The sequence below is a fragment of the Sphaeramia orbicularis genome, chromosome 19, assembly GCF_902148855.1.
Source record: "Sphaeramia orbicularis chromosome 19, fSphaOr1.1, whole genome shotgun sequence".
NCBI classification, from domain to species: domain Eukaryota; kingdom Metazoa; phylum Chordata; class Actinopteri; order Kurtiformes; family Apogonidae; genus Sphaeramia; species Sphaeramia orbicularis.
The window spans coordinates 46,105,391-46,121,002 of record NC_043975.1 but is presented as its reverse complement, the minus strand read 5'-3'; the positions used below and the strand labels follow the sequence as shown (position 1 = coordinate 46,121,002).

Here is a 15,612-nt window from a genome sequence, read left to right as displayed (position 1 = left end):
TTTGACAGAAGATTCTGACTCAGGTTTAGGATTACAGTTAAAACAAGAAACGTCTGGGCTAGAGGGATGGGAGCTTCCTTTGTTCCAAGTGATGCGTTTGTGGTTTGGAGTGGACAGTCATGGTGGGAGGGTTGTCCAGTTGTGATACGAATGGTTTGGACAGTGGGCTGAGGAAAGCATTTGTCCGTTCCAGTTACATGTGACTATATGTTTGTCCATACATGTCTTTGTAGCTCATTTGGCTCCAATGTCCAGTAGAACTCTGAAATGTACTCCATTACATCTGTGTTGAGTTCTCCGACAGCTGAGTCCACATGCTGCCAGAGAACAGGGCTTACTGTTCTTACCACGGATCAGACCTGGAATGTGACAGCACTACTCCAGACTGTGCAAGGTTGAGAGATAGAAAGCCCAATAAAAGTATGTCCTGATGAAAGCTGCACAAAGTATTTATTTTACATCAACTGATCAGATGACTGTGTAAGGGCTCATTTATGCTCTATGTTAAAGACGCAGATGGATATAGACACAGCGTTCAGTAATTCTGTCCGTTTTCCGGGAGCTTGTGGATGCGAACCCAAACTGAGAATATGGAGCAGTACCGCCAGGAACCAGAGAGGGCAGTGTTGAGATTTGAATAGAATAATGCGGCGTTCAAGGCAACCAGTAACTCGTGTTTTTCCAACCTTCTACCGGTGAAAATGCACTGCAATGTCAGTCAAACCTGTGACTTCCCACCCATGAACTCGTACTAGACCAACGTACTCCCAGTTCCGATGTTATTTATCTGCAAATGTTCTGCATAATTAGCAGCTACTCTAGCATTAGCCAGTTTTCAGTCCATTGAGTGCAAGAATAAATTAATACCAAATATGTATCCAAATATCCAAATACCATAACATAAAAGGTAGAATTGCTTCTCTTGCCTTATGCACCGTTTTTCCTCCTCTGTTTCCCTCAGATAAGCAAAGACCAAACACCTTTGGTGATAGAAATGACTGTAAATGACCCTAACGTACGGTCCACCATGCTGGTTTGTTTACATCTAGCTCCACAATTCCTTGTGCTCAGGCAGTTTGGCGGACTTGCCTGGAATGTTACAAAATCGTGAGTCGTGGTTTGAAGTCATGACTGACGGGCTCAAAAACCGGCCGGGAACACAGCATAATATTCATAAATAGCGGAACTTTTCAAAGAGCGAATGTGTGAGTTATTGAAAAACTACTGATATATTTATGAGAACTACCCGTCTGAATATTAACATTAGTAAAACCTCCTCTGTCTGCACCATGTTTGGTATAATTGACTTTCTTCTTCCCAAAAAATTTTACTCTTCTTCATGGTATTCGGCCAGTATGGTAATTAAGAGTGGCGCCCTCTGGCAGATTGATTGAGAAATGCTTATTCCAATGTACAGGACACATGGAAGTATAAGGCAGTGACACATGACAATGTTAGAGACAGTCGAACCTATTTACGTACGTAAAGTGAACATTTAAATGAGCCTTAATAAGAGTAGGAGCAGTGACTTAAGCACAGAATTATCACTTATGTAGTGTCTACTTGGCAAAAGTATTTCAGCTCATTACTTCAATTTCTCAAACACAGCACTAACACTTGCTGTCGACCCAACTAAAAGCAAGAACAAATACAGTTTTGTAACTTCATGTGGCATTAATCACAGTTGGGACGGCTGAATAACATATGCAGGAGGGAAAGAATGAAAGTAAAATTAGTTAATTTTTTTTTTTGTTTGACAAGAAGTGATGATAATTGAAGAGACTGGAGAACAAACAGTGAAACTTTCCAAGCTAATGTTTCCGCAAACTTACTGGGAACACTGACCACAATGCTAACTCACATTGTTATATTGCAACAGGAGTTAGTCCTCAATCAATGTCCACACAGTATGAACATGAATGGGATTCACTCACCTGTCCTTCAAGTCCTTCATAAACATAGCAGACACTTCAAAACATAACTTTAAACCTTCATGAACGGTTTGGAGTTGAGTTAGACTTGGAGACTAAACACTTATTTTTGTTGTAACAGATTTTAAGTTGGATGCGTAAACCAGGTTCTTGTTGTGAGTGAGTATTGTGTAGTTCCCGGTTGGCCTAGCTAGCTGGTTAAATAAGGGAAATAAATATATAAGACCTCCTTAAGTCTTTTCATCTTTGAGGCTGATTCAAGTGGCCACTGGAGGAACTGCAGGTTTGGACATTCGTTCATCAACCCCAGAAGTTGCCATTGGGTCTTTGCAAGTATTTATCATCATGTGTTTTTGATTCTGTGTTTTAGCCATTCCTACGGGGTGTTTGTACATGACAGCCTCCAAGTTAAAGGATCCCTTAATCTGTTGTTGATCTAAGCCAATTGTAGGAGTGTTGCACAAGTATTTAAAGAACATCTGGAGGTTAAATTAATTCATTTCAGTGGAACGAGTCCAGTCTGCAGATGCAAAGTGGTGAACTTTGACAAGCATACTGTATTTTAGCCACTATCAAAGTACAAAAACTCCTGGCATTGTTGACCTTTAAGGATTGAAGACCAGAAGTACAAAACAGTTGGACTGTTTTAACATGCACCTGCTCTGTTGGTACTCTGATTTCTAAACTGTTCTGTCTGATGTATCCCCAAAGCACACGAAGTGAGGGTACCGCCCTGTTTGTTGACACTGCCTTTCAGGTTTGACCCATAGACATCATGGGGTTGTATCAGGTCTAGCCTACACCACAGTCTTCACCATCACCAGTCTTCTTCTGGCCTTTAAAGGAATTGGGATCTTGGAGTAAAAAAGACCATCAAAACCAGATTTTGCTCACCCTTGTCCTCTGTGCTTTTCTCTCCACCATCACCACCAAAACCACCTGTTGTGTTAGAAAAAAAAAAGACAGTCATCCCCACATTTCAACCAACAGCACGTTGTCAGCCTGGCTGTGATCATAACTTCAGCCAAATGAATCATAAAGAAGGTATTCCAAATGTTTTACCCTTAAAAGATTCAATCCAGATATAAAGTACAGACTGCAGCCACAGCCTGCAGGCTCACAGTAATGTCTGCACGTAAATTCATCAAGACTAAACCCATTCTTCTCAGACAGGTCGACACATGTCCATATATGGACATGGGAGCCAGAAATGCTCCCAGCTCTGTTTGGAAGGAAGATTGTGTGATACAATGTTTGAGCAGGGAGCAGTGGGGGATAGTTGGCTTTGGTGCAATAGGTCAGGGTGGTGGGTTAGGGTTAGGTTTGGGTTAGGGTTAGGGTTAGTCATGCAAAGTGTTCAGGACACGAATACAAGCATGACAACAAAATGGAGATGAGAGAGGGAGGGAGGTAACCCAGGGCTTTGGACGCACCAGTGGAAGGGAGAGCCTCTAAAAATAGAAACTATCACATACTTGTTTGATTGTGAGAAAGAAAAGGCCTTTAAGAGATTGTGTTCTTGTTGAGTTTTGTAGCTTTTAGGCCAGACATAGGAATTTCAGTCCACAACATCAGACTATTATCATTATTATCTTCAGACTATTATCATTATTACCTTCAGACTGTTATCATTATTACATCTCATATGTTCAAAACAGCTTTTGCTCGCAGTAATCATGTCTTTACCTTTTTTCTCACAATATTTTTATTGGTATTTAGTGTTATATTGAAAGGTATATACATAATGAACATGAATCAAAACAACATAAACACTCATACACACACCCATTCACACTACGTAAACTTGTACCAAATGATATAGAAATATATATATATATAACATACATATATTCTTATGAACATGTGTACATATATGTAAAAAAAAAAATTAAAATTAAAATTAAAAAAAATAATAATAATAATGATAAAAACATTAAAATACAGCAGTCATGATAATAAAACATTTTTTTAATAATATAAACAGTGATAATTTGTATGACATGTCCCTATTTTCCAGATACCATAATGTTCATATAAGGTTCCCATAACTGTACAAATTCCTCCAGTTTTGCTTTGGTAATATAAGTCGTCTTTCCAGTCCGATGCACTCTGATAGTTCTTTTATCCATTGCTTCATAGAAGGAGCTTCCATGCTCTTCCAATTCAAAGCCATAACTCTCCTGGCTGTAACAGTCCAAAGTCCAACACTTTAGTTTGTTTCTTAGTATGTGTGAAATCCTCAGGGTTCATTCCCAGTATACAAAGTTTAGAACAAAATGGGATCTTAATGTTAAATACCTCAGACATACAACTGATGACCTCCTTCCAGAATCTTCGTATCTTTGAACATTCCCATAAACAGTGAATCAGAGTTCCTTTATTATCTTGGCATTTAGTACATGTATCAGGAATATGACTGGACATATGATGGAGTTTTTCAGGGGTTCTATAAACTCTTGTTAACTATTTATATTGTAGTAACTTAAGTCGTGTATTTGTAGTTTGTTTTTGGGCCTTTACCATGTCTTTACCTTTGTGTGAGTGACTTGATTTCATTTTGCCTTGGTCTTTTATGCTTTTCACCTGCCTCATTGTCCTTTCCCTGTGTTTCAGTAAGTCAGTCATCACTTTGGTTCCATGGTGGTGCAGTGGTCTGCACTGTCCTGGATTTGGTTCCGACACCAATGGTTATTGAATGTTTGTTTGTGTGCATGTCAGCCCATGGGTCCAGGGTTTTCCTCATTTGTACCCGATGGTACCCTGGACAGACTACAGTGTTTGGGAAACTGAATGAATAAATAATACAACACACACTCCTCACACTCATGGTCATGATAACTGAATCAACTCAACTTTAAAACTGATCTGTGACAGAGTTCATGTCACTTTAATGCCACTGGTGGATGCTGCCTTCATTATACTTGAGCTCATTGTACCATCATGCATCAACATGTGTAATGAAAATATCTTATTTGATTAATCTCTTGTTCATTCTTGACATTCTTCATGCCTTGTGTCTTTTTTAGTTACTTCCTGGGCCTTCTCAGGATGGTGTCCCCCCCTACAGGACACATACATGTGTGTACATCGTACCTAAACTAGATACATCCCAACAAACTGTCCCACATAAAGTGGATTGGACTACTTGGACTATTCTAGGGCTTTAAGAGCCAATACCCGGCTGTAAAGACACTGTAGGTCACAGGTGTCAAACATGCGGCCCAGGGGCCAAAACCGGCCCACCAAAGGTTCCAATCCGCCCCGTGGGGTGAATGTGCAAAGTGCAAATTAGGGCATCAAACTCAAAAATAATATCATAATAACCTATAAATAATGACAACACCATTTTTTTTCTCTTTGATTTAGTGCAAAAAACATTAAATTATGAAAATGTTTACATTAACAAACTATCCTTTAACAATAAAATGCAAATAACTTGAACAAATATGAACAACTTGAAATGTCTCAAGAAAAATTAAGTGCAATTTTAACAATATTCTGCCTGTTATTAAATATTTTATGCCTTTGTAGCTCTCACCTGTAATATATACACTGTAAAAAAATGACTGTAGAATTAACACCAAAAAGTTGTAAAATAGCAACATAAAAAAACTGTAAGTAACAATACAATGCAAAGTTGTTTATTTGAAAAGATTTTTGTTTTAACGATTGAATCAAATATAGCTGTAGTTTTTACAGGAAGATTATGTGAACAAAACTAGATTTGTATGTAGAAATGATGTATTTCTATTGTTTTTAGAAAATAAAACTGTAAATTGAAAAAGAATGTGATGCTGTTTAAATTGCAAGACCATAATGTTGAAATAACAGCATATTTGCTCTTTTTTTTTTTTTTTTTTTTTTTAATAAAAAAGTTATAAAAAGTAAACATTTGATGATTTAACATTTTAAATTTGTAAATTAATGGGTTGGTAGAGCTGGTAGAGCGGCTTGTCCAGTAACCAAAGGGTTGGTGGTTTGAATCCTGGCTCAGATTGTCCATATGTCAAAGTGTCCATGGAAGACACTGAACCCTAAATTGACCTGGTGGCTGTGGACACCATGAAGGTGTATAAAATGCACTGAATAAGTGCAGCCCATTTACCATTTAAATCTACATGTTTAAAATCTTCAATCTACATGTTTAAAATGTTCAGTCTACATGTTACTCCGTAAATATGCTTACAGGTGGATGTGTTTTTTACAGTATTGTTCTGGAAACCACAGCTGCCAGTTTTTTTTTTCCGTAAAAACAACAGGATTTTTTTTTACAGTGTGTGTATAAATGATAAGTCGAGGCATAATACTGATAAAATTCTACTTATATTTCTTAACAAATTCCATTTTTTTCAGGTTATTCACATCCTTTTTGTTTGGATAGTTTGTAAATGTAAATATTGGCATAATTGAATGTTATTTTTTCATTAAAACCATTTGGAGTTGTCATTATTTATTGGCTGTCATGCTATTATTTTACTGGTCTGGCCCACTTCAGATTAAATGGGGCTGAATGTGGCCCCCGGAAGAAAATAAGTTTGACACCCCTGCTGTAAGTAGTGTGTTAACTCCTTAACTCTTCTTACTTTAAAAGGATGTCAGCTGAAAGGAGCAAATATTTGGACTCACAAAAAGGACTGTGATTTCATTATTTACCTTCTTTATCAAGGTATCAACATACTGAGGATTTTTTTTGGTCAATAAAAAACGACAGTGATAGAGTGAAAACACATACCAAGGACTATGTACATACTGTTGGTTGAACAAGGAGGATTCTCAGATTTGTAGTTCTTCAACGTTAAATCACCCAAACATGAGAACAGTATTAGTAAATGTGATGCTATACATAAAATCTAGAGGAATCACTGTCATAAAAAGAGCAGATTGTGCTTCGTACTTCATAGATCCAACCATTTGAACAGATTTAATGGTGTGTTTGGGATGTGGCTGTTCATTGGCTACGCTGTGCCAACTGCACATTCACATCTGCATAATGCTGCTCACCTTGACATCAGTCCAGATATGATCTTTTTTTTTTTTTTCTAAGTAGAAGCTTTTCCACATGAGTCAGACGTGGATGACTCATAGTCAAAAGCTGTCGTTAGTGAAAACATTAGTTTGTTTCCTCATGATATTTTGTCATATGACTCCAGCTTTGAAACCCTTCATAGTTAGTTACATTATTAATCCTGACCAGAGGAATGCTTGCGATAAGTGAAAAGGGCCTTGTACATTCACAGTCATTCACAGCCGTCTTCTTCTGTGTTCACTATAAACATCTACACAACACCTTTTTATCACCAGCCTTTGCTGTGCTTCAAGTTTCTGACATGCCTGGACAAATTGAACACCCAAGGACAGTAAAAAGCTGTTCGTTCATTTCACCACTTTTAGTGAGAACCAAGTCTCTATGTTTTGCTGAGCCCAGCTTAGCATAGGAAGTGGAAGTGGAGGGTTAGGGCTAGGGTTAGGAGAAGGGTTAAGGTAAGGGCTAAGGTTAGGGTTAGGAGAAGGGTTAGAGTTAGGAGAAGGGTTAGGGCTAGGGTTAGGATTAGGAGAAGGGTTAGGGCTAGGGTTAGGAGAAGGGCCAGGGTTAGTGTTAGGGTTAGGAGAAGGGTTAGAGTCAGGAGAAGGGTTAGGAGAAGGTTAGAGTCAGGAGAAGGGTTAGGGCTAGGGTTAGGATTAGGAGAAGGGTTAGGGTTAGGGTTAGGAGAAGGGTTAGGGCTAGGGTTAGGAGAAGGGCCAGGGTTAGGGTTAGGAGAAGGGTTAGGGCTAGGGCTAGGGTTAGGGTTAGGAGATGGTCACGGAGAGTTTCACATACAATTTAGAAAGACTTTGAAGAAGGGTTAACATGTGGGTGAAAATAGTAAAAGTGACAGTTATATTTGTTAGATTAGAATAGATTATCTTCAGTGAAATAAAAGCAGTGAAAATAGTTATAATGAAATTAATCAATTAATTAATCATTGTAATTACTACTGATCATTGATCATTGCCTGGGACTGAGAAATGTTTGTGAGTGAAAGTTTAGTTCATGTCTTTTCTCATATGTTTTCATTGTGTTTACATGTTACAAAATTTAAATAATAAAAATGATTAAAATAACTTGATATATAATATAATATAATAATATAATATATATAAATTTACTTATAATATAAATTTACTAATAATAAAACACTTAACCTCACATAAAACTGAGGCTGTGCGCCGTTTCAGCATAGGATCCTTTATGTAATGTACATAGGAAGGAACAGGGGGTCCATAGGTGTCCGTAGGGGTCCACTGGGGTCCATAGGAGTCCACCGGGGTCCATAGGTGTCCATAGTGGTCCATTGGTTTCCATCGGGGTCCATAGGAGTCCACTGGGGTCCATAGGTGTCTGTTGGGGCCCATTGGGGTCCATAGGTGTCTATAGGGCCCATTGTCTCATTTCCACCCTGGGACCCCTTTGCAGTTCACGTGTCCATGGATGGGACTCTGCTGTTACTATAACTGACTAGATTTATCAGCTCCATGTTCCTTTTACTTTTCACATGTCACCTTCACACATCAGAGACCCCCCCCACCCCACCCCAACCCAACCTGTTGTTTGTGTCTTCTTTGTGCGTAACATATGATGACAGCCTTTCCTACAGCTCTTTAAAGCAGTACAACCATGCACACATCTTTGTCCGAGGATGTGTTGATGTGTTTCCAACCACAACAGTTTTGAACGACCCTTTTGTTTCCTTAAAGGCAGCACCTTTGTTAGGATGATGTGTGAACGTATGACAATTATGACTTCTTGAACTGTTTCCACGGCTGAGGCCGGTGTGTGTGAGGCATCTCTGAGCTATTTCATTCTCACTCCTTCCAGCTCTCACTGCAAGACACAGCTTGCCATTGTCGATTATCACTGAGGCTTGTTTTTACAACATACTTTGTTTTGGGGGTATTCTGATCATGTACTTTCATGTATGGGAGTGTGTCTGCAACACACACACACACACACACACACACACACACTTGTGTGTAAGGAGTATTCACAGAAGCCCATCATTAATAATTCCTTCAACTGTATGGATTCAATGACCGTTTAATTTCCACCCTTAAACTAACCTTAAATTAATTAAATGAATTACCCTTAAATTAACCCTAACCCTTAAATTAATGAAATGAATTACCCTTAAATTAATCCTAACCCTAACCTCATATCCAGGCCTGTTGACCTATGTTCCCATTCACACAGTTCTTAGTTAGTTAAATGCACATGTGTGTTTGATGGGTAGAGCAGACTGAACTCCTCTCTGGGTCTATGTATAGTCCTTCAACAGGGATTTAGACATGCACCGAGGGGTGACGGTGGCCGTTTCCATGGACACACTGTCTTACTCTTTCCAAAAACAATTGTGGAGGTCAGTGTCTATGGAGAGATTTATGGAGCTGCACAAGAAATGTTCTGTCCCTCTGCTGTTTGTTCCTGCTGTCCCTTTGGCAAAGTGTCCTGAATGCAGCCATAACCCTACTGCAGGAAAAGACCAAGTCCAGTCCAAGTCCAAGTCCAATCCCAGTCCAAGTCCAGTCCAAGTCCAATCACAGTCCAAGTCCAGTCCAAGTCCAATCCCAGTCCAGTCCAAGTCCAGTCCAAGTCCATCACAGTCCAAGTCCAGTCACAGTCCAGTCCAAGTCCAGTCCAAGTCCAATCACAGTTTATTCTAATGGCAGTTACACCAGTCCCTAGTTCAGTTTTACTTAAAGAGAACTGGGAACCCGTTCCTAGTTCTGTTTAATAAGGCTTTCCATGCCCCCTTGGGCAAAACGTTCTAGTTTTTTTGAGACTTTTTTGCAGTTCCCTTTGTGCTCAATCGTCACTAGGAACCAGTTCCCAAAACCGGTTCCTAGAGACACTTATGGTTTTCTATATCCTCTTTGGCAAAACTGTTCTATGTTTTTTGAGACTTGTTTTTGCTTAAAAGGAACTGGGGTGTTAAACAGAACTGAGAACTAATTCTTAGACCAGTTCTTAAACATTAATCCCAGGGAGTTTTATGGACATTTAAGGCTTGCCAGTTCAAACTGCCCAAAATGGAACTAGGAACCAGTCCCTGTTCTATTTAAGGCTCCCCTGTTACCATTGACCAAAAGGGTTCCATTAATTTGTAATACAAATATGAAAAGTCCATCAGAATTATGTTTGTTAGTCATCATCATCATCATTTTTTAAAATGTTGTCAGTTAGATATAGTTTTTCATATATAGTTTTTGAACTGGACTGAACTGGTCTGAACTGATCTGAAGTGGACTGAACAGGACTGAACTGGTCTGAACTGAACTGGTCTGAACTGGGTTGAACTGGACTGAACTAATCTGAACTTGACTGAACTGGACTGGGCTAAACTGGTCTGAACTAGACAGAACTGGACTGAACTGGTCTGAACTAGTCTGAACTGGTCTGAACTAGACTGAACTGGTCTGAACTGGACTGAACTGAACTGGTCTGAACTAGACTGACCTGGCCTGAACTGAACTGGCCTGAACTGGAGTGAACTGGGTTAGGGTTGGGGTTAGGGTTGGGGTTAGGGTCGGGGTCAGGTTTGGGGTTAGGGTTAGGGTTGGGGTTAGGGTTGGGGTCAGGTTTAGGGTTAGGGTTGGGGACAGGTTTAGAGTTAGGGATAGGGTTAGGGTTTGGGTTAGGGTTGGGGTCAGGTTTAGGGTTAGGGTTGGGGACAGGTTTAGAGTTAGGGTTAGGGTTGGGGTTAGGGTTGGGGTTAGGGTTAGGGTTTGGGTTAGGGTTGGGGTTGGGGTCAGGTTTAGGGTTGGGGACAGGTTTAGAGTTAGGGTTAGGGTTGGGGTTAGGGTTGGGGTCAGGTTTAGAGTTAGGGTTGGGGTCAGGTTTAGGGTTAGGGTTGGGGTCAGGTTTAGGGTTGGGGTTGGGGTTAGGGTAATGAGTCTGTTCTCTTTGATTGAATGCTGTGGGCTGACGACTGGACAGACTTTACAAAACGGATTCAGAAATAAACTACTGTAGATTACACCTGGCACTCCACTGTCACTGGGATATTTGTTCTGTTGCCATGGAGACCTGACACTGCTCTGTCTCATTCCTTACTACTCACGGACGGTGCTGACTGGAAAGACAACCACAAGAAAAAAAAAAAAAAGAACGAACAAACCACAGGAGGTAGAAAGAAACAACTCAAAGGCCTTGGAGCAACATGTAGACCAACGAAGGAAGGAAAAAAAAAGAACAGAAAAATGGAAGAGAAAGGAGGAGAGAAGTTAGTCTGAGTGCAGCAGCAGACCATGTGACTCCACCCCTCCCCCCCGGGACCCCCCCTCCACCCCCGGGACCTGTGGCATGCCATCACTTTATATAGAAATCTCTGTGTGTGTCTGATTAAAGGGAGTGCGTGGAAACAGCGGTGGAGCAGGAGCTGTGTCCCCAGAGTTTAATGCTGTGTGTAACCATCACACTCTTTCCCATGGAATTCACATGAGGACTGTGTTCACATCAGCACACACAGGACTGGACTGTTTTAAAGCCACGTAAGCCCAGACATCAGGGGTGTAAAAGTCATTTTAGTTCAGGTTTCACATTCAGCCCAATATGAGTGGGTCAGCCCAGTAAAATGAAAAAAAAATACAATTATACATGATGAAAATGTTTACATGTACTGTAAAAAAAAAAAAAAAAAAAAAGGTAATATTCCGGCAGCTGGGGCGCCAAAAAAATACTGTTAAATAACGGAAAATAACCATCTCATAAATATACAGTAATTTTGCATGATTAAAATATCGTTTATAGCCCTAACTTTACATGACATTTTGCATGTTTTTTTTTTACTTGTTAATGTTTAATAAAGAATATTTACATGTATTAAAACAATAAAATTACCTATAAATATGTATATAAATAATTTTCAATGAGACTAAGTTGTACAATCCACTGATAAAAACTATATTTGGACAGTTTATCAGTGCTTATACATGTTATACATTCACAAAAATACATTTATTCAACATTTTTGTTGTGAAACCTCCTGTAATTACACAAGATATTTGTCAATTAACAAACAAGTCTTGTTAAACTTACAGAACAAATACTTCTGTTACGGTTAATTGTCAGCAATTTTATCTGGTTTTATATATATATATATTATATATATAATATATATATATATATATATATATATATATATATATATATAATTTTTTTTTTTTTTTTTACAGTGTTAAACTTTAAATAAACAGTTTAATCTCATAAATAGAAAAGAAATGTTTGTGAAATTACAACATATTTGCAAATGTATTTTAACTGTACTTTTCTGTGAAAAAAGAAAAAATTTCTTTTAAAAAATTGAAATTTTTTGCTCATTCAGTTACGGTTTTTTCGTGTTATTTTACATTTGACATGTAAAATCAGTCTGTTTTTATCATTTCATTGATATTTTCCTGTATCGTAAAAATACAGCAAAAATCTGTTAAATAACAGTGAAAATTCTGTTAAATTACAGATTTTTTTACAGTGTGTATAAAATCATTCATTCATTTTTTGAACATGCTTTATCCTCACTAGGGTCACGGGGGCTGAGTCTATCCCAGCTACTTATGGGTGAAGGTGTGGTTCACCCTGGACATGTCTGTAGTTCATCACAGGGCTGAACATATATAAAGGGTATGCACATACGTCACTTCCCCCCCTCAGGCCACGCCCCTCTAAGTCAGACTGAGTGGTAAAAACCAACCTGCTCAACATGACGGAGTATAGCAGTAAACACAGCCAGACCGGGAAAATGTGAAATATGAAATTAAATGAAGGACAATTGGACTGGACATGGATCCGTACGACCAACGAACAAGTGGTCCATGAACACTGACATGTGGACAGAAATGGAATATCCTGACATCCAGTGTGGAGGGGATCATCACTATTTTTACCTGAAACAAATATACATGGTTTCACCATCACTGACAACCAGGGTCCAAAACTAGGGCCCAGAACCAGCTGATCCAAAGTGCATTTACAGTAGACCGTGACTGACCCCAGCGAATATATGCATGATCTACTGGGACTGAGGAGATTTACTGAGTCTAGTTCAGATCAAGTACTTTATACAACACAGATACTACTGCTGTGGACCAGCAGGGCACCACTGGATTCTGGGAAATTATGATATTTACCCCCCCGTTTTTAAATTACGACATTATTCTTGTAATATTATGGCTTATTGTCGGAATATGATGATTTTAATCTCATATACAAATGACATATTTGTTAAATTATGAGATTTTTTTTTTTATAGCTATGACTTTTTTGTCATAACATTGTGATTCTTTTTGTATTCGACTTTATTCTCAGAAAATTACAGGTTTTATATCGATATTTTATGACTTCATACTCGTAGTGACAAGTGTTTTTTTTTCTTATGTGATCCTAATACTCCGTCGTAGCTTTATTCTCCAGTTCCCCGTATTTAAAAAACTAGGTTAGCCTCAGTTTCAGTTAGTTTACTAATCATGTAGGAGCACAAGGTTCAGAATCACAAAATGAAGACAAAAACCATGAAAGATCTGATCATGAAACCAAGAGCTTTACTAAGAAGTAACGTTAGCCCAAACAATACATCATTTAAGGTCTGATTTGACCCAAAAAACAGCATAAATTAATGTTAGCTGACACCAAACAGGATCCACAGATCTAGGTTTGGTTTCCTGGATTTGTGGATCCATCTACTTCTCTTTCCTTTGTCTTTCGGTGTCTGTAAAACGATAGCTCCAACTGCTTTTCAAACCTGTTCATACAATCAATCTCACAACAGCTCTTCCCCATTTTTTATTAAATATTGTTCTTCAGTTCAGACAGTATTGAAGCCAGTGCTGTCACTCATCTCCCTCTTTCTGCCACTCAGTGGGCAGAACCACAATGACTTCTGCTAGCTGTGACATCACGTGCATACTCTCTATAACCTCATTCATTCATTCACTTATTCATTCATTTTCTGAACCCGCTTTATCCTCACTGGGGTCACGGGGGCGGAGCCTATCCCAGCTACTTCTGGGTGAAGGTGGGGTACACCCTGGACATGTCTCCAGTTCATCACAGGGCTGAACATACAGAGACAAACAACCACTGTCACTTTCACACCTAAGGGCAATTTAGATTAACCCATTAACCTATCAGTGGATGTGTTTGGATGGTGGGAGGAGCCAGAGTACCCGGAGAGAACCCACGCAGACACGGGACAACATGTAAAACTATCCTTTAAAATGTGAATAACACAAACAACCTGACATTTATAAAGAAAAATAAGTGCAATTTTAACAGTATTCTGCCTCAGTTCATCATTTATACGTATTTGTTTGAACGTACAGATCACAGTGGATCTACAAATACACACAACATTTACCAACAGGCAGAATGTTAGTACAATTACACTGACTTCTGTTAAGACAAACACAAGTTATTGTTCAGAATATCAATCCGATATCAGGGGGCGAAAATGAAAGAAGAGTCGCAGAATGAAAAAAGAGAAAAGAGAGAGGTTCATTTTGGGGGCAAACCCCTTTTATCAGTTCAGGTTCAGTTATTGTATGAAATCCTGAATCTACTGAACGAACTTAGAACCACAACTATAACGAAGATCAAGAACCATGTTGACACCACAGAACTGGATGGAAACCTAACCCTAAGCCTAACCCTAAGCCTAAGCCTAAGCCTAAGGCTAACCCTAAGCCTAAACCTAACCCTAACCCTAAGCCTAAACCTAAGCCTAAACCTAACCCTAAGCCTAAACCTAAGATTAAGCCTAACCCTGTGCCTAACCCTAACCCTAAACCTAACCCTAAACCCTAAGCCTAACCCTGTGCCTAACCCTAACCTTAAGACTAAGCCTAACCCTAACCCTAGCCCTAAGCCTAACCCTAAGCCTAACCCTGTGCCTAACCCTAAACCTAACCCTGTGCCTAACCCCAAAACTAACCCTAACCCACTGAAACCCTAAACCTAACCCTAAGACTAACCCTAACCCGAACCCACTGAAACCCTAACCCTAAGCCTGACCCACTGAAACCCTAAACCTAGCCCTAACCCTAAGACTAACCCACTGAAACCCTAACGCTAAGCCTAACCCTCCCTTGAACCCATTGAAACCCTAAACCTAATCCTAACCCTAAAACTAACCCTAAGCCTAACCTACTGAAACCCTAACCCACTGAAACCCAAGCCCTAAGCCTAAGCCTAACCCACTGAAACCCTAAACCTAAGCCTAACCCTAACCCACTGAAACCCTAAGCCTAACCCTCACCCGAACCCACTGAAACCCTAACCCCTGAAACCCTAGCCCTACACCTAACGCTAAGCCTAACCCTAACCCACTGAAACCCTAAGCCTAACCCTAACCCATTGAAACCCTAGCCCTAACCCACTGAATCCCTAACCCTAAGCTTAACCCTAACCCACTGAGACCCTAACCCTGAACCTAACCCTAAGCCGAACCCCAACCCACTGAAACCCTAAGCCTAACCATAACCCACTGAGACCCTAACCCTGAACCTCGCCCTAAGTTTAACCCTAACCCACTGAAACCCTAGCCCTAATACTAACCCTAGACAAAACTGAAAAATAATAAATAAAAAAAGAAGACAAAACTGACATACAATGACAGAAATGAAAATGACATATATAAAAAAAAAAAAAAAAAAA

General features: G+C 39.4%; 1 pseudogene; it reads left to right on the top strand.

Moving 5' to 3' along the window:
• LOC115410112 (caveolae-associated protein 1-like) overlaps nt 1-15,612 on the top strand; it is a 31,814-nt pseudogene that overhangs the window by 5,426 nt on the left and 10,776 nt on the right.